An 18110-nucleotide genomic window follows, 5' to 3' on the forward strand; every position below is an offset into this window, starting at 1 on the left:
ATGGGAACCATCTGGCTATACTCTTAAAAATGAAGAACTATACAGTGAAAGCTGACATCACCCTGGGAACCAGCAGATAAGACCACGGTTTAAAGGGCTTTGCAGCCTCATCCTCCTTTCCAAATTTCTAGGGTGCTAAACAGAGTGTGAGTAGGACCTGGCTGAGCATCAGGTGCTGAGCACCCCATAAACCCAACCTCAGTGCCCCTCCTTTGCAGGGCAAGAGATAATGGGGACCCAGAGATGGGGAACAGTTTGCGATGGCTGGTCTCTTTTGGCCAAGCTAACACAAGATGATGTGCAGTCCCATATGGAGGTGAGGCCACTGGGACTCCAGTTTACCTCCCTCCTCACCTCTCTGTCCTCCCAAAGCTCACCCTGTTGAACCACCTTCCTCCTGAGCAGGGGTTCCCCGTTCTCATTATGCTCTAGTCCAGGCCTGCACAAGGAAATAGTCACCTTCCTCCCTGGTGCTTACAGCCAGGAAGGCATGGTGGGGAGACCACACTCATGCCCTCTCCTTTCTCTGAGGGCTGGTCATTAGCAGGACAGACACCAAAGACTCTGTGATGAGATGGGTTTCAGCAGATCACACATTACCCTGTTTGCTTTTGGGATGTGTCTGGAGGCTCCCAGCTGTGGCTGGGTGGGCACCACCAGGTTGTACAGACAAAAGGTCATTGGTCCCTGTAGGGTCATCAGTCCCTGCTGCACATAGAGACCAGGCTGGGCTGCATCGGCTGCTCTTGGCCTCCATGAAGGAGGCCCATGCTCCATCAGCCCTTGCTGGTTCAGCCTCAGCACCATGCAATCCCACACCAGTGGTGAGCTCGCCTGGCCACCAGTCTCCATGAGCCCCTGTAGCCTGAGCGGAGACACTCAGAGCAAAGCATCACACAGCCACAGCCTCACCACCAGGAGAGCTGGGGGATTTCAGAAGCGCTGCCAACACACTGCCAACAAACACCCAAGACCCTCTACGAGTTGCAGGGAAATCCAGCCTGACCAGGACCAGAGCTGAGTCCCAGGAGGCCACCTAGGCCATGTCCCACCCCACAGCTGCCCAGGTCCTCCAGCCTGTTCCATTCTGCTGACCATTATAACAAAGCCCAGCCAGGCAAATTTCCCAGCAAGCACATGTCACAGCAATGGGATTGCCTCCACAGCCTGGTGCACCTGCTGGGAGAACAGTCCAGCTCTGCAGGAAAGCACATCCCTGTCCCAAGGAAAGAATATTTCCCTCTTAGCTCCGATCCACGGCAGGAGTTGAAACTCTGTCCTTTTAAGCCCCCAGTATGTGAGGACGCTGGGGTGGGATTGAAATCCCATGGCAGAAGGATGGAAATGTGTCCATCCACATAAGTCTTCTCAACCCCATCATACTTAGCAGAGAAGTGACACAGGCTGTCCCCTGGAGACATTCAACATGGGCATTCACAGCCTCCCCAAAAGACCTGCTGCTCTGTCTCACAGATCATCAAAAGCTGGCAGAAATCACCAAAACCCAGAACCCCCAGACTAGATGAAACGCTAGGTGAGACACAGACTGAGCAATGCAAAAATATCTGAAGCCATGGAAAAACTTCAGCCCAAACCCTTTGGCAGTGGGAGCTGGGCTAGCAGCAAAGGGGTGGGCTCCCTAGGGAAGCCTGGTTGTGCCATCCTGCCCTGGCTCTCCAGTGCGCCCGGGCATCCTCCGCTGTTCCATGGAACACTCTGGCTTGGGTCCCAAATGCCATATTGCCATGCTGACCATGGCCAGCCCTGGGGGATGTCCCCTCACCCACCTCCCTGCTTCACCCAAGAACAGCAGTGTCACAGCAGGGCAAGCACAGCCCATTGTGCACACACGTTTGCTTTCTCCAAGTTATATTTAGTCCCGCTCCAAAGCCAGCTTCTCCACGCCTTCTGCAGCCCTGTATTTAGTTACAAATTCACTACACGGGTACGTCTGAGGTTTCCTGTGGTTGTTTATCAGCTCAACTACAGACACTCGCAAAGAAAAGCCCGTGTATTGCAGAGGAACGAAGCAGAGAAAGCTGTTCCCCCAGCTGCACCCCTCTCTCCCCTCTCCCCCATCCCACCACCAGTTACCACCCTGATCCCAACTCTTCCCATTCCTGCAGCAGACGCCCTGGCTTGCTCCCGGTGCAAGGAACGATTATACAAATACCATCAGCAGTGGTGAGCGAGCTGTTCAGCGCCGGAGCGTCCTGAAGGGAGAAGTGGCAAGTGCTCAGCCGTAGGGGAGACACATGAGCACATGTACTTGCAGCGTTTCGTCATGAGATGACAGATGTCCTGGAGCAGACCAGAATTTGCCACCCCCTCACACTGCCCTCCCCCTTCTCCCTGCAGTTGCCTTTGAGCGAGATCGGTTATGAAAGTAGCACATCAGAGGCTTCGTCTAACGTTACAGAGCTCTGGGGCGGCTGCCCAGCCCGTGTTTCCTTTTAGCTCTGGCGAGAGCGGCTGGAGCACAAGTATCAAGATATGAGCCAAAGGGGGAATTTCTTCACTGCATGAGTCGAAGGGCTGTTTCCCCCAAGCCAACCTGAGGATCTGACATTGCATCCTCTGGGCTGCTCAGAACTGCAGCTGACAGCTCCCAAAACGCTGTGCCAGTGCTCCCCTGGACCCAGCATCATTGCTTACACCACGACAAACTGATGCTGCAGCAAAACCATCCAGTAGACTCCACCAGAGGCAGGTTTGACTTCTTGTTTGCACCCTGCTCTTAAACCATGTCCATCTGATGGTGGAGCAGCTGCTATTTTTGGCCCTGATCCTGACCTCCAGCCCAGCTGCACAGCTCAGGTAGGAAAGGAAGAAAAAATGCAGCTTTCCAGCCTCCAGCCCTCTTCACTGTCCAGGCAACAGCAGCTCCAGCTCCCCTGAGGACCTGAACTCTGAACCATAAACACCGAGGGCAGGGTCTGGCTCTATCCCACCTTCCATCAGCTGTCCCAGAGCGAGGTGTCTCAGTTAAAATGAAAACTAAGCAAATTTTCATTATGAATCTCAAAAAACACATAAAGATCACCTGCCTCACTTCTGGCCCTGTTCAGACAGGTTGCGGTGGTGGAGTAGACCTACAAAAGAGGTGGGGGGACCACACGTGCTGTGGACCAGCCTGGAGCCCCCCCTATGGACTGATTTTCAGTTTCATCTCAAAACCTGGCAGGGCTTGTGGTTTCAGACAGCTCTGATATGAAACCAGATGCTCTCCCTCAGGCTCTCACTGCCAAGGAAATGCATCTCAAGCTCAGACTCTGCTTTCCAGCAACACTTTGCTCCACCATTTGCCTGCTGGCTGCTCTGGCAAGGCACATCCCTGCCAGGGGGCTCATGCCCATGGATGGAGAAGGAGAGAATGGCTCTTACAGCCGTTTCACTAATGAAACACCTTTGCAGCTCGAACTGCAGCGAACGTTCATCTGCCCATCAGGAGTGAATGAGCCATGAAGCCCTTTGCTAAAGCTGGTGTGGAAGTTGAGCAGCTTCCTGGACACTAACGAGTCTTTGGAGACTGCCTCGCAAACGTCACATTTCATTCTTTCTAAGGAAAGAAACGAGTTTTCCGGAAGCATCAGCTTTTTAGATTTAGCATCTTTTTCCATTCCCAGAGTCAGCTTTGGAAAAAACAACCAGAGGGAAAAAGTAAGTGCATTTTAAAAACCGCTGCCAGGTTTGCTTGCACAAACAGCCCAGGCAAGAGCTGTCCACCTGAGGGGAAGTAAAAGAGGGCAGAGCTCAGGGTACCAACTGTGGCCAGCCTGGGAGAGGCCAGGCAGGGAGCCGGCTGCTTTCTTGTGGAAGGGGCTGTGCGAAGGCACAGCTGCTCCCTGCCTCCATCCATCCGCTCCCTCAGCAATACCTCCCTTGTACAGTACCTTCATCAGCAGTCACTGGTGGTACAGCCCCTTCACTCCACAGACGTGCTCTGTGGCACTCTCTGGGAGAAAGCAGTTTTGTGTTGACAGCAAATCCTGTACCTCTCACAGAGAAACTCAGGGTTTAAACCGCAGTGGAGCTGCAGTGAGCTGTGCTCAGGCAGGAGCTCATGACCATGGCTGAGCTGGTGCCCCGACACTGTGTTGCTGTTCTGGCAACCAGTGCCCACCTGCTTCACCTGACCACAGCCACCATCCGGAGACCAAACCGTAAGGGATCACCTGTAGCAGGGTGTACCTGTGTCCAGAAGCCTCAGTGGTGAATCCAGACTCAGGTCTTTTCTCCTTGGGCAATGCAAGGGTGTCTCAGCGCCCAGCTCTGCGCAGGGACACAGTGGAGGAGCTTTCACCCAGCCTCTGCTGGAAGCTGCACTCAGGTGGCCACCTCTGCCCAACAGCAGAGGGGAGGTCGCTGGGGCACAGGGAGGGCACAGAGCAGCCGCCCATGGGCCTGGGGACGGTCACAGGAGGAGGATGAGCAGAACCCGAGTGACCGCAGCATGCTGTGCGTGGCACCTTCCCTGCTGTCAGGAGGTGACCAGGCTAGTGGTGTGCTCTTGGCGTTGCTCTGGCAGTGGGGAACGAACGATGTGTCAGCTGCTGACAGGGCTAACACGGAGCACAAAGAGAAGCAGGTTAGCAGGGAAGGGGCAAGTATATAATGTTGTATTGGGAGGATAAGGTCAATAATGAGATTTAATTACATGGTATGGGCAACAACAGAAACCACTGCTTTCAGTATGACCATGAACACCCCCCAGTGATGCCAGTCTGAAGAATCACACTTGAGACTCACAAGCAAAACCCGTCCCAGCACAGATCACTCACAGCAGCAGCTCCCTTGGAGAGCTCCTGCCCAAACCACGTTTGATGGACGGTGCTGTCTTCAAGGCATGTCACACCTCAAAATAGAAAGACGTGACTCAGCCAACACGGCATCTGCCTTCAGAGCAGCCATTAACACCAGCTAAGCTCACAAAAGCAAGAAAGCAACTGAGAAAGCAAATCCTGAGAGGCCCCATGTCTGGGTGGGAGATCGGGTCAGCATTTGAAAGGCTGGACACAACCAAACCCAGAGTACTTTTGGCTCAGCTCTTTCCCAAACGCTTGGAGCAGAGGAGCTCTCATTTCTTGTGAAAACCAGAGTTCCCCTCTGTCAAATCCCCACCGAGGCTGGGCAGATGCTGGGGAGGGGTGCTGCTGCTGCCCACATCCCGGCTGCAAACCCATATGAAAGTGATTGATGAAAGGTCATTATGCCACGACAGCAGCAGTGCCCACCCCACATATCATGGGGCGGTGGGAGGGGGAATTCGGTATATCCCAGTGAGAGGGCACACAGGGTAAATGCCAAAGGGGCCACAGGCAGGTTTTACATCAAGGTCCTTGTCACCAGTGGAGCGAGACCATGTCCGACACAAGGAGCCCTGCTCTGTGTTCACAGAGCTCCCAGAGGGAAACCAGCTGAACACAGAAAATGGAAGCTGCTCCAATGAGTATGTGCAAGTTGGTACCTGGTGATGAGGAACAGTGGCCAGTTGTGTCCCCCATGGCCTTTCCAAAAAGTAGAGATCATTTTATTTTTGTAGCAAAAAAAGCAAGCCATGTTTCTGTCACACAACCACCTGAACACGTTGTCCCATAAAGTACAGGAAACCAGTAAAACCATTGCTAGCTGCCCTGTGCCATCTCACCCAGGGCCAAGAAGTCTTCTCTCTCTGATTTGGGGCCATCCAGCCAGAACTATGGGCTATTCCAGAATGATGGACAGGCAACAGACAGTGAAGTCTCATAGCTCTGTCTCTTTAGGAAACAGGGCTAAAAGAACCAAAATATATGGCAAGCTATTTTGGGGTAAAAACATCATCACAGCTGATCTTCATAGCAGCCTTCCAATACTTGAGCATCTCATGGCTGGTGGGGAGAGGCTGCAGGGCAGAGCCATGCGGAGGCCACTGCCTACTGCAAGCAGCAAGCCCAGGTCTTGCCAGAACAGCTTGAGGCTTTGAGGACTCAAGTTAAATTAATGTTTGAGACAAAGCTATGCAGTTTAAACAGATTCATGTGACAGAGCAGAGGCTGGCCATGTATTTCACCAGACTGGCCCATGTTGTGTTCCATTGCAGATGTAGGACATACCTTTAGATGTTCAGTGGGACCCAAGCTGTAAAAGCTGAATTAATGTCTCATGAATTTGGGCCTTCCACAGAGTAACTCAGAAACTGGTTGAGGAAGCCTTGGGAGCCACATGCCCACCCCATGACCAAAGTACACACCTAAAAGTCTGTGTAATACTCAAGAGGTGAAGCCTGAAGGATTTTTTTTTTCTTTGTTCGGGTTTAGTCAAGAGACAGAAAGAAAAACTGCTGCTAAGCTGCAGACACTCGTGGAGGGTGACAGCATCCCAGTGGGGTGAGCGGGCATGGTACGATGGCTTAGGCTTGGTGCCTCTGATGCAGCCAGAGGATGCTGCCAGGGGAAAATACTCAGCAGGGCACAGCGGGGAGGAGGACTCAAACTTGCCTGTCGCACAGTTGGCTCACCTACATTTTTTTTGAAGCTCAGGCCCCACGCACTCCCATTTTTGTTTCTTTTCTGAATGAGGCTGCTGCACTCCCCTCGTTACTACCATTGCCATGTCACTGCTGCAGCGCTCAGAGCCCCCAAGGGACAGATGAGGCCCCAGGCCAAGGGGAGGGGAAGCCAGGCAGCCACACCACTGCACAAACAGCCAGTGCCAGAGCGTGCACCACCCCGGCCACCCCAGGCTGCAGCGAAATCCAGGGGCTGGATGCACGAGCACTGCCTGCCCGAGGGGGCTTGGAGCTGGAAGTGGGGAGCCCCAGCAATGCGGGGACAAGAGCAGGAGATGGCCGGGAGAGGCTCTGAGCAGGTGACTCTGTTCCTTGCAACTGGGAGTTGTTTCACACAGCGTGAAATGAATAAGCATGAGCTAGTGCTGAAACAGCCCCAAGTTAGTGATGTCACTCACTCACCCCATCTGGGCTGAGCAGCAGGCAGTGGCTGGCTGCGGGGCGTGCACGGGGGATGTGTGCAGGGAGCGTTTGGGGACCTTGAACGGCTGCCAGAGCAGTAACAACGTTAAAACTACCCACTCCTTCTCCAGGGGCACAGGCAAAGTCCCCACGCTCCTCCCTGGGACGGGCTCCAGGTAAACTCTGTGTTTCCCACCAGGATCCCCCTCGCTGGTGGGGTGCAACTGGTGAAGCTTACACAAATATTCCCTTCCTGCAGAGAAGCAGCATATTCCTCCTCTCCAGCACCATCAGCGCCCCCTCTCCTAATTCACCCTGAGAAAGGAAATCAAACTGATCCCGTTCAACAGCTTTCCCGGGTCTTCCATCCACAGGGATGCAGCACTCACACACACCCCTCCAACCTCTAAGACATAAAGCACTCCCCAGTAAAAGAGCAGCACTGGGGACCAGCAGAGCAGCAGGTCCCCCTCAAAGGAGCAGAGAGGTGACAGGACAGAGGATGAGCACTGCATTTCCCCACTCACGGAGCCAGGAGCAACGCTCCCTCCAGGACTCTACCTGCTTCTTCAGGGCAGGCACTGGGGAGCCTGGCGAGTCACACGAGGTCCCGTCCAGCATGGGGGGGCAGAGCGGGGTCCCAGAGGAGCCATCGCAGGGTCTGCTCTGCCCGGTGAGGAGGTCGGTGGGTGTCAGGAGAGCACTGGGGCGGCTGCCGGGCTCTGCAGCACACTTCAAAGTCTGCAAAGCAAAAAGGGAAGCGCTGGAGTTATTTCAAGACAACTTCCTCTTTCACAGAGAAGTCCCTCAAAGAGAAAGCCGTCCCCGCATGGGTCGTGCTCGCCTGGCGCTCTCCGAAAGTGCAGGAGCAGGCGAAAGAGGGCTCAGCTCTGCCCTGCCTCTAATCCCCTGAAACCAGCCATGCAGGTCAGGCTCCTCTGGGACGAGCCAGTCCCGGGGCAGAGGCGGCGAGGCCTGGCACCGGCACAGCCTCCGCCACGCCACCGACCACCCCGCGCGGGGGCAACTCCTCCGCTTCTGCCGCCTCCCAGCCGAGGCAGAGAGTGCCTGAGGCTGCACACCCAGCACCTCGAAATAAACAGTGTTGCTACGAGAGACAAGGAGGAGTCTGTCCAAGAAAACACTTTTCCAGCTCTCCGTTCCAAGCGCAGCATTTTGTGCCTCTGCCAGCGCCTCCCGCCCGGAGCATCTCACACACATCTGCTTTTGCTCAATGCCAGCACTGCCCCTGCAGCTGTGCAGGGCAGCCCCTGCCTGCCTGCTGCCAGCACGGGGATGCAGCCTGGGCAGGGAATGCCCGGCCCCTTCTGGAATGTGTTCATGGAGAAATTTGCCATTGTGTTGACAGAGGTATTGGCTGCATGATGGTCGGAGCAGGTCTGGCTGTGCTCAGCTGGGCATCACGTTGTCATCACTCGTGACTCAGTGTCAGGAGTGCAGCTTGTGGGGTGAGCCCAAATGGGGCCCCAGGTGAGGCTGCTCAGGGCTTCTGAGGTGTATCCGTGCCCTGACACTCAGAGCTGAGACCCATTTTCACGTTGGCATAAGCCCAGGCTGGCACAGGGGAGGGATGGGTGAACCTGTCAGAGCCAGCCCAAATCGGGAGATAAATGTTCCTCCCTATGGGATGTGGGTACAGGGCTGGGGTGAGCCCACCACCTGTGTCAGCTCAGCCTGCTGATGGAACTTGTGTGCATGCCCCACACTTCACTGTGCAAAGCACTCAGGAGAGCTCAACAGCATTGGCCAACTCCTCCAGCTGGGGACTGACACAACCAGTGCCACCCCCGCCTATGGCCAGAGCCCTGCTAGGTCAGCATAGCACCTGAGTGTCACCTAGAGCAGCACTTGAGGCTTTATTGGAGTAAGTGGGTTGGGGGGAGAAAGAACTCTGAGGAACCGTGAGAACTACAGTTGATACTGTATCACTTCCCATGTCCTTTTACATGAGAAAAAGCATTAGGTATAGTTACATACCTGGGCCCCAGATTTAAAAATAACCTACTTCCTTCCTGACTGGGAGAGAAAGGCAGGAGGAGGCAGTTTAACGGGCTGTCGGTGTTACTCGCATTCAATTCCCAGTCGTTGCACTGGTGCCAAGTTGCTGCGCTGAGCAGCATCCCCTTCCCCGAGCTCACCGCACTGTGCAGCTGAGCAGCCGTCCCGCAGGCAGGAAGGCCCCGGGGAAACAGCAGCAGCACACAACAGCAGATGATAACATCCTCGTTTCCCCTGTCTTGTTTTCATTCACATTCGCTCCCATTCATGAAGGACAGGCTCACGTGTCCTGGCCCGGGTACAGAATCACTGCAGAGCCAGCAGCTCCGCTGGCCCCCAGACCAGCCCCGTGGACAGCATGGTCGTAGCATACATATGGATCCTGTTTGCAAAAGCTTTGTCCCTGCTGACATCAGAATTAGGTTCTTCCACATGCCCAGGCTAAGGTTTTGGGCAGCACTGTTCAATAGCTTATTGTCCTGTGCCTATCCATCAGTCCCGATGCCACGTTGTGTCTGTCCTTCCTCAGCAGGAGTTACCCGGCGTGCAGGAGCTCCTGCCATGGGCAGATTCTGTTTCCCGTGCAAATGCCAGAGGAAAGTGAGCTGTGAAAAGAGTGCACTGGCAGGAGTCAGGGTATGAGCCCCAGGCGGTTGCACAGGGGGGGCAAAGCATGGCACTGGCTACATGGCACCCCTTTATCAGATGATGAGATCACTTGCTTGGGTGATGCTTCACAAGCATCTTTCAAGGCCAGGATCTCCCACATGCTGCTAGATATTTCACTCCTCACTTCTCAGCTGTCTGCTGCAGGTTCCAAACCTTCACACTCCCCCTTTATTTTCACTAGAATTGGGCTCTTTCCCACTGCACAGCTACAGGAGGATGCCAGTGAGTTTCCTCAGCCGGTTCCTGTAGCACACACCCAGCACTCCCCTCACCACCATCATCTTTGAGATCCCAATTCAAAATTCATTTAGATAAAGAGCCATTCTGGAGACCTTCCCCTCCTCCCAGTTCTGTACACACCATCTCTTGTCACAGTGGCAGGTGGATTTCACCGCCAGCCCTCCTTCGTGTGTAGGGTCATACTCTCTTGTGGTAACATGTGTAATGGGGAGGAAGGGGTTGCTTCTCCATGTTTTCTGTAATGAACTGCTATTTAGCAGCTGCTGTCATTAGACACTGCAACACGTCTGACTGCCACGCCGAGAACAGGATGGGGAACTATCAAATCACCCCAGATAATATCACACCTCTACCAACCTATGCAGGCAACAGCAAGAGGAAAAGCTAGGTATGACCCTGCTCAAACAAAGGCTTCAGTCAGAAGACCAGAAAAAAAAAAAAAACCACAAAAAACCCAAAATTAAGTAGAGAGAGAACCCCTTGTGTGGCAAACAACACAGACCAGGTACAAAACAGCTCTTTGTCCCTGCAAACGCTGTCCTCTGTGATTTGCAGGTGTTACAGGAGCACCGTAAAGGGCCGTGCCACACACTTCTGTGCATGGGTGGGATACACGGCAGTTCCGAACTGGCCTGAATCTCTCGCGCGCAGAAGTCTGTCTCCCAAAATAAGTAGAAAGAGCTCACCTGAAGCACTAATTCAGGAGGGGCTTTCCAGCCCACAGAGGAACTGACTGCCCAGAAAGGGGCTTTCCTGCCGTGGGAGCAGCACGCAGCCCTCTCTCCGCTCGCAATACTGCAGGTGTCGGCACCTGAGCCCGTGGCAGAGCTCCGCGCCCAGCAGCCGTGACTCCCCCACGCCGGCGGCGCTGGCTCCCTCCCGGCTGTCACGCTCTGGCACCTCGCAGCTGCACGCCAGGCCCCCGGCACCTCGCGGCCCCTCACTCAGCACCAGTGGCGATGCCGGGGCTGGCAGCGAGCACAGCTGGCAGAGCTGGGGGCTGCTTCTCCTCCCCAGCACAGCGCTGATGCTTGTTATCCCATTTTAGCCGCTGCTCCACAACCCACAAATGTCCAAAGGTTCCTGTTGAAGGGGAGCTGTGGACACCTCTCCTCCTGCCTTGGTGTCTATTTATGGATGCTTTAGTTTTCCCTGCTTTAGTTTTCCATCGTTACGTGGCTGCTTTAATAACACACCTAGCAAGTCAACCGAGCCTCTGAGGCAAGCAAAGGTATTTGCGCAAAGAAGACGATGCTGTTTGAGCCCTGCTCCTTCTAAACCACTCATCCCACAGGGAAACCTCTTCCAGGCAGACGTCCAAATCCCTAACGCTTTAGTCAATGGACTATTTTCTTACAGTTTAGAAGGGAACGGGTCACAAACCAAGCAGCATTTTGATGTCACAACTCTATTTTCCACCCTGAAATTCAACCAAATTCTAGTTTTACTCCAGATTTAGCAAACAGAGAAGACTGGAGGATTTGGGTGGAGATGGAAGGCCAAGCAAACAGCCAGTTTGATGGTCTTTGCTGCCTTTTTCATTTCTCCAAACTAAGCCATCTCCAACACTTCTTTTTTATCTTGAAAAAAAATCCATGATAAGGAAATTGAAGAAAGCAGAAGATGATGATAATAATAATAATCATGGACTTTTATCATGGACTCAAGTATGAGCAGCGTCTCAGTATGTCCTGCAAAGGTGGAAAATATCATCTTCTTTGATAAGGACTTTACAGCTACTAGCAACAGGAAACACAACTGCTCACCTACAGGTTGATTACAGGTTTTAAAAATTCAAGCAAATTGATTGCAATAAGCATGAGCAAACAGCAGACAAGAAATCAGCAAGCTTTGCCTTTTCATCCCATCTAGAGACCAGCTCCCACTACCCTTGGGGCTGCAATTATACATATGCTACCAACACAACCACCCAGCAGTGCAGGCGATGGAAAACCCGCTGCGAGTTGAGGTTACCCACTTGTGAGCAGGAAACTTTGAAGCACCTGTAGAAAACGGGCCTGATGCCGCGGTGGGGTGCTGCAGCCATCTCGTGCCGATGAGCTGGGCACGCCTGTGCTCTTGTGGGTTGTCAGTGCCTTGCCAGTGCCGAGGAAGAGATCAGCTGCTTGAAATGGTGACAGATCAATTTTTGTCTAAATCTTAAGTGCTGAATACCCGTGTGCCAAGGGCTATATGTTTCCACAGCCCACTGCTCACACGTCCCAGGAATTTTTTGCCAGAATTACGTCTCTCCCTTGGGTACCAAGGTGACAGTTTTGGAATGAGATCAAATCCTTCATCTTATCGCTTCTGCCAGTGATTACTTGCAACAGGAAACAGCTCTTTTTAATCACAGTCGCTCTGTTCCACTCGTTGAGCTGATAAGCTGAGTGGAGAAGCTGTTTCTACAGTTGTTTTTCAGAACGGACGAGCAGGCCTTTTGAAATGCTGCTTCGGCTCCAACCAGCTGTGTAAGGCAGAGGAAGGGGCAGGTTGTTGCTTAATCCCAAGGCTTGCTTCTTCAGAGAATCCTAGGACAGGACTGGACCCTGAAACCAGCCTCCAGCGCATGCCCAAGGCAGGACGACCATCCCTGCTCCCCCTGTGTGGCCATCCCTGCCCGTTAACACTGCCCAACCTGAATGTGTCTCACAACACCCCCTATCATCAACCTTCTCCAGCTGAGTCCAAACATCTCCTGTCAGAGGCCATACTGTCCATCGTTTCTTAGTTCACAGAGGAAAGAGGGTGGACCTGGCTGTTTCATGCCAGTGGTGCTCCTCTTTACACTGGTAAAGCCTGACCTGTGACACCCAGGTTGGGTACAACAGCTCACAGCCAGCTTGTGACCCCCAGCATCGCCACAGCTTTTCCAGCAGAGCTGCCACCTCCCCAGCTGCTCTCTGGCCCCCACCATGGAGCTGCCACTCCTGCTTGTTGTCCCTGATGAACAGCAACCCCTGGAGAGTTTAAAAAAAGAAAATCATGACAAGTGAAGCTTAAAAATTCCCCAGAGAAAAAACAGAATTTGGGAGGAATAGCTAAGGCATCTCTTCCTAGCACCCTACAATGTGATGATTGTGCCTTTACTCTTAAGTTATTTTCCCCATTTTTTCAGTCCACTCCATCTGCTGGCAGCTGAAACCCCTCTTCCCCTTGACTGTGGGAACACCCTAGCTGTCCTGGTGAGAGGAGATGAGGCAGCTCCTCCACGGCGTCTCCGCGGGGTGAGGAAGCACCAAGCCCCGATGTGCGTGGGGCTGGCTGCAGCGGTGGTGCCGCGGGTGCAGGCGTCTCTGCCCCGAGCACCCACGGGGCTAACGTGGCCCCCACCCACATCCCACCCCGGGGGAGGGATGAGTGTGTGCCGGAGCAAAACCTTCACTGCTAGAGGTTTTTCACTGCCTGGCCGTGGGCTGTGGCTGCTCACAGAGCAAGGGGCTCCTTAGATTTCTCTTTTTTCTTTTCATATGTCTATTGAAACTTTACATACAGAGCACATACCTGCTCTATGTGGCCATCATACGTTAACCACCCAACCACATCTACCTATATCGCATTACACATATATTTAATAATAAACAGCTCCGCTGCTGCCAGGTGTAAGGAACAAAGATTCACGTGCACATAGACCCACACACATCAATACTTTTTTTACCATAGAAAGTATGTGGAACTATTTTATATGCTAAAAACAAATGTGCAGCGTGTCATTTATATTACAGCACATATACGTATATACATACACACAAGCTGAATATATATTTTGAACAAATGATTCATTGATAGATACGTAGAGATATGCAGGTAGACAGATAAATAGAGCTCTGTGTACTTCCTGGCAGATTATACACACAAGGGGTATTCAAATGCTTTAAAATGACTAACAGACAACATAGTTCATGCAAACCCATGCCCCACAGCTTGTGTATTTAGACACACTAGTCATACCAGAAGAGTTCAGAAAACATCTCTCACTATCTTAAAATATTTGTAAACCCATTCTAATAGAACATGAGAAACACAAAGGTATCACAATCTCCTTTAGCCATGTTTTGCCATTATCCACACCCACTCTTGGTGCCCATCTCCACCAGCTAAATATTCACGTGGTTGCTGAGAGACACACCTAGGGGGAGAGGGATGAAGGGCAGTGCAGGATCAGACTGTTCCTCCGTCCTGCCTTGGGCATGCTCCATGTCATGGGGGAAGGAGCCCCACTGCTCAACCCAGCCACCATAGCCAAGTGGGGGTGGGGGAAAGGGAACAAGGGGACCTGTAGCCCAGCCACCAGTCCTCAGCACACAGCCCACCAGGCTCACCACTCCCTGCAATGGGGGTGGTTTGTCGTGAGCATCCCAGGGGCAGAGGACAGCATGGGAAGGCTGCTGGAGCACCTCAGCTTGGTCCCACAAAAACTGTCACAAGTGAATGAGGCAAGGCGCTCTTTACTGGCGGCTTCCAGGAAACTGAAGAGCAGAGGCAAGTTAGAAACCAGACGTCTTCATCCTTGCTTGCACCCAGCCCAGTGGGTGGCTTGTAACTCACCATTTCTCCTTACCGAAGTGTCTTTCCTTGGGCAATTTCCAATCGGGATACATGCTGCTTCTGTTCTTCCTTCAGCAAGCAAGCAGAGAAAGCATCATGAACACCAGCATCCCCCCAGTTTTTTAAGCCTTCAACCCTCCCCCTTGTCCAGGCAGTCTTTGGCTTGCAGGACTGGCACAATTACTCTAATAGTCTTGGTTACACACAGGCTTGAGTCACATGTTAAAGCACAGATGACTCCTTAGGATGGGAAGAGGTTGGCTTCTAACTAAAGATTAGCACTTATTTCCTTTCACAATGGCTGTGAAGTTAAATAGAGGAGGAATCTCAGCTGTCACTCAATCTCACTGCCACTCAGATTGTTCGTGCTGGTTCCAGAGTGTCACATCTCGGAGGAGCCACACACCTCTCAGTCACCCAGTCCACAGCAGGAGGGAGTTCAGATGATGGTCTAGAGCACACAGATATCAGATGTTGCCTGCACTCAGTCTCTTCTTTCATCCCTTGCCCAGTTTCTGGGAACTAGCTACAGAGCGCTTCATTCGCCAGCACAGCTGGAGCTACTCCATTGCTCCCTGTACCCAGTGCACCATTAAAACTAGCCATAAACCAGCAGCAAAAATCTCATCAACGGCTTTAGGATTACAGTTCAGCTGGGTACCTGGAGAGGAAAACTCTCAGTGGGATGAACTTCCTTCTAGGGACAAGAGCATCCTGTCCTCAAGTGGTTTAGCCTGGACAACAGTTGACAGTAACTCAACACAAAACTATTGGAAAAAAACATGCACTGTTGCACGGGTAAAGTACTGAAGATTCAGAGTTTCATTTTTCCATGCAAGTCAGACAGACAGTGCAGAGGGCAGCAGTGTTGTGACCCACTCCTGGGAGGTGTGAGAGAGCCTGCCATCAGCAAAGGTCTCCCAGCAGACCAGAGTGTGGAGGACCCAGGTCCTGGCTCTCCTGACAGATCCTCCCAAATTTCTGGTTCCAAGGGCAACATTTCAGCCTGCAGTTCATAGGTGTCTCCTAGAAAGTCCCTGCAATCTTCAGTGCACAGGCAAGGTGGACTGAGCCAACCTACATCTCATCACCACTGAGAATGTTTGCATGCTCTCCCTGGTCCCAGACACACCAGGTCTGGACCTTTTCATGTGCCATTTAGCTTCCTAAGCCAGTGGGAGACTGACTCAACACGAAGTGAATTGCTTTGGCCATAGAGTGATCAGGCTGGAGACCTGATGCAAGAGGGGACATGACCAGAAGCAGGACTGGTCCTTGTGAGGACAGAGAGCTTTTGACTGGCTGAGCTATCCTGCTTGAGGTCCCCTCTGCAGATGGAAACACCAGCTAAATGCACTGCGTAACACTGGCTTATTGCTGTCCAGAAAGTTTTATGCAGTCAAACCCAAGTCTTGGTTATCCTAGAGATGGATAAACACCACAAAATATTTTTCATGCTTGCTTTGATTCGGATTTCAGTTTTTAGATGCATTTGCTCTGGCCACAACGCTTTAGCCTTTGCATTTCTTTGTGTGAGTGCTGCAGGGGGGGTGCCTACGGCAGGGAGAGGGGATTACAAGGGCACAGTGGTGAATATTGGAAAAAGGCAAGTTTGGGATTGGCGCAGAAAAGCCCAGCCCATTCCTCACACCCTCAGCTGTCTGCACCAGCTGGCACAGGCACGGGGCTATAAGACATGTGCTGCATCTAAACACACCGATAATTATGCAACTTCGCATCGTTAGCACACCGTTACTGTTCTGGAGTGAATTTTCCCTGCTAGGAAAACTCTGTTCCTCATGCAGGCACCGGGAGCCTTGTTAACTTTTAATTGATCATTGATTAGCACAAGTAAGATAAGGACAGCGGAGCAAAGGCATTGCCAGGAGACATAAACAGCCACCTGCAGCCTAGAAACCTTTCACTGGTCCAGCTTTGCTCTCGTTAGTCCTGAGCAAAGGTCAGACCCAAGACAAAGAGGGAGTCAGATGCCCTTTTCTGTCATGGGCGCTCTTCAAAATCCTTAAGAAATTAGCAAATTTCACAGAAATTTCCTACCTCTTCTATTTTACAACTACCTGTAAAGAGCAGCTAAATCATGCACATGGGAAACAGCCTGATCTACCAGCCCAGAAACCTGCAGCCACAAGAGGCGACTAGGGCAGGGCATTTGTCAGAAGACATTCCCTGGATTTTCTTCTACTTCTTCCTTTTCTTCTGAAAGTGCTGGATTATTGATGGGTCTCTCGATAAACCCCTCTGGGTCAGGCAGATCCTGTCCCTTGCAGAGGGGTGAATTTGGCCATTGTGCCGTGGCTCGGTTAGCCTGTCACCAAGCCGCAGGCAGGGAGCCAAGCTCGAGGCTCACTGCCAGCAGGACCTGAGCCCTCCCCAGGTACTTCTGCTTCATCTGAAGGTAATCTGAGATGCAGCGAGGGGAGCAGACAGGCAGCAGGCAGACAGAAAGGAGGGGATGGTGCTTGCGGGGCTGTGACCTCTAACCGAGGAGACACCCTGGGCATGGTCACCCTAATCCTGTAATGGTATGCAGGGACTGAGAGCTGCCGGGAAGCCTGACTCCACTCAGCTATTTCTTCCTAGAGCTGAGAGAGCAGATGAGCACCTTTGAAATACCTCCTTGTAAGAGATCTCCTGGAAACAGCCCAATTCTGGTCCCATGACCCAATTCCCCAGGTTCTTGTGGGCTTCCACACCCCGCGTTGTCCCCCAGCTGCAGGGCGCCTAGAAATGCCACCCATGAAACTGCATGTTCGTCTATAAGGAAACAAAATTACAAGAGGAAGGTTTCTGACAACTAGTTGAGCACAAGGGAGGTGCCATGCTGCCCAAGCCTGTGGGCAGGTCCCTACACCCAGGTGAAGTGCCCCATCGCCAGCCAAATGCTTGGGATAATTTTGTCCCAGCACACCAAGCTCGGGTGCAGGTTCCAGCTTTCTCCAGGCAGCTGTCCTGATCCTGGGCCTGGCAGACCTCTGCTCACCTCTGGTAAACAACTTTTTTCCCCAACATGACAGTAAAGCTAAAGAAAAATCAGTCTGAACAAATACCACATTTAGGAGTGAACTGTTTTTCCCCTCACCCAGCATGCTTCAGGATAGAACTGCCATTGTCTGAGAGCACTGATCATGTACTCAGCAGTGTCTCCATTCAGACAACCTGATGACCACCTACACAGGCCATGGAAGGTGGGTTTGATTGCCCCACCTGACGGATAAAGCGGGCACCTGTGTTTTCTAATTTTCAGGGAGTACCTTCACCCCTGCAACCGTGGATCCAGGACAAGCCATCTCATTCCTGCATACCGATGCTAATTCATTCTGAATTTCTAACTAGCCACCAGGTCAGGAATGGCCACACAGGGACCCCTTCTCTGCATGAGCACTGGCTCATGTTGTTCTTCACCTCATGCACTAGAACATATCCATCCCTGAATTTATTCAAATGTTGCCTGGACCCTGAGAAACCTGACTGATGTTGTCTGCATACATTAAGCTCTTTGTTTTCTTCCAGCACTGAGCCGTGGTGGCTCTGGGGTGGCAGACGCGGCACACTGGTACCTGGCACAAGCATCCACACCAAGGTGGCTCCTCGTGGAGCTGGCAGGAAGCCGTGGGGATCACAGCGGTAAAGACGAGGAGCACCTATGCACAAAGTACCACTGGAG

The sequence above is a fragment of the Athene noctua genome, chromosome 18 (genome assembly GCF_965140245.1).
Source record: "Athene noctua chromosome 18, bAthNoc1.hap1.1, whole genome shotgun sequence".
NCBI classification, from domain to species: Eukaryota; Metazoa; Chordata; class Aves; order Strigiformes; family Strigidae; genus Athene; species Athene noctua.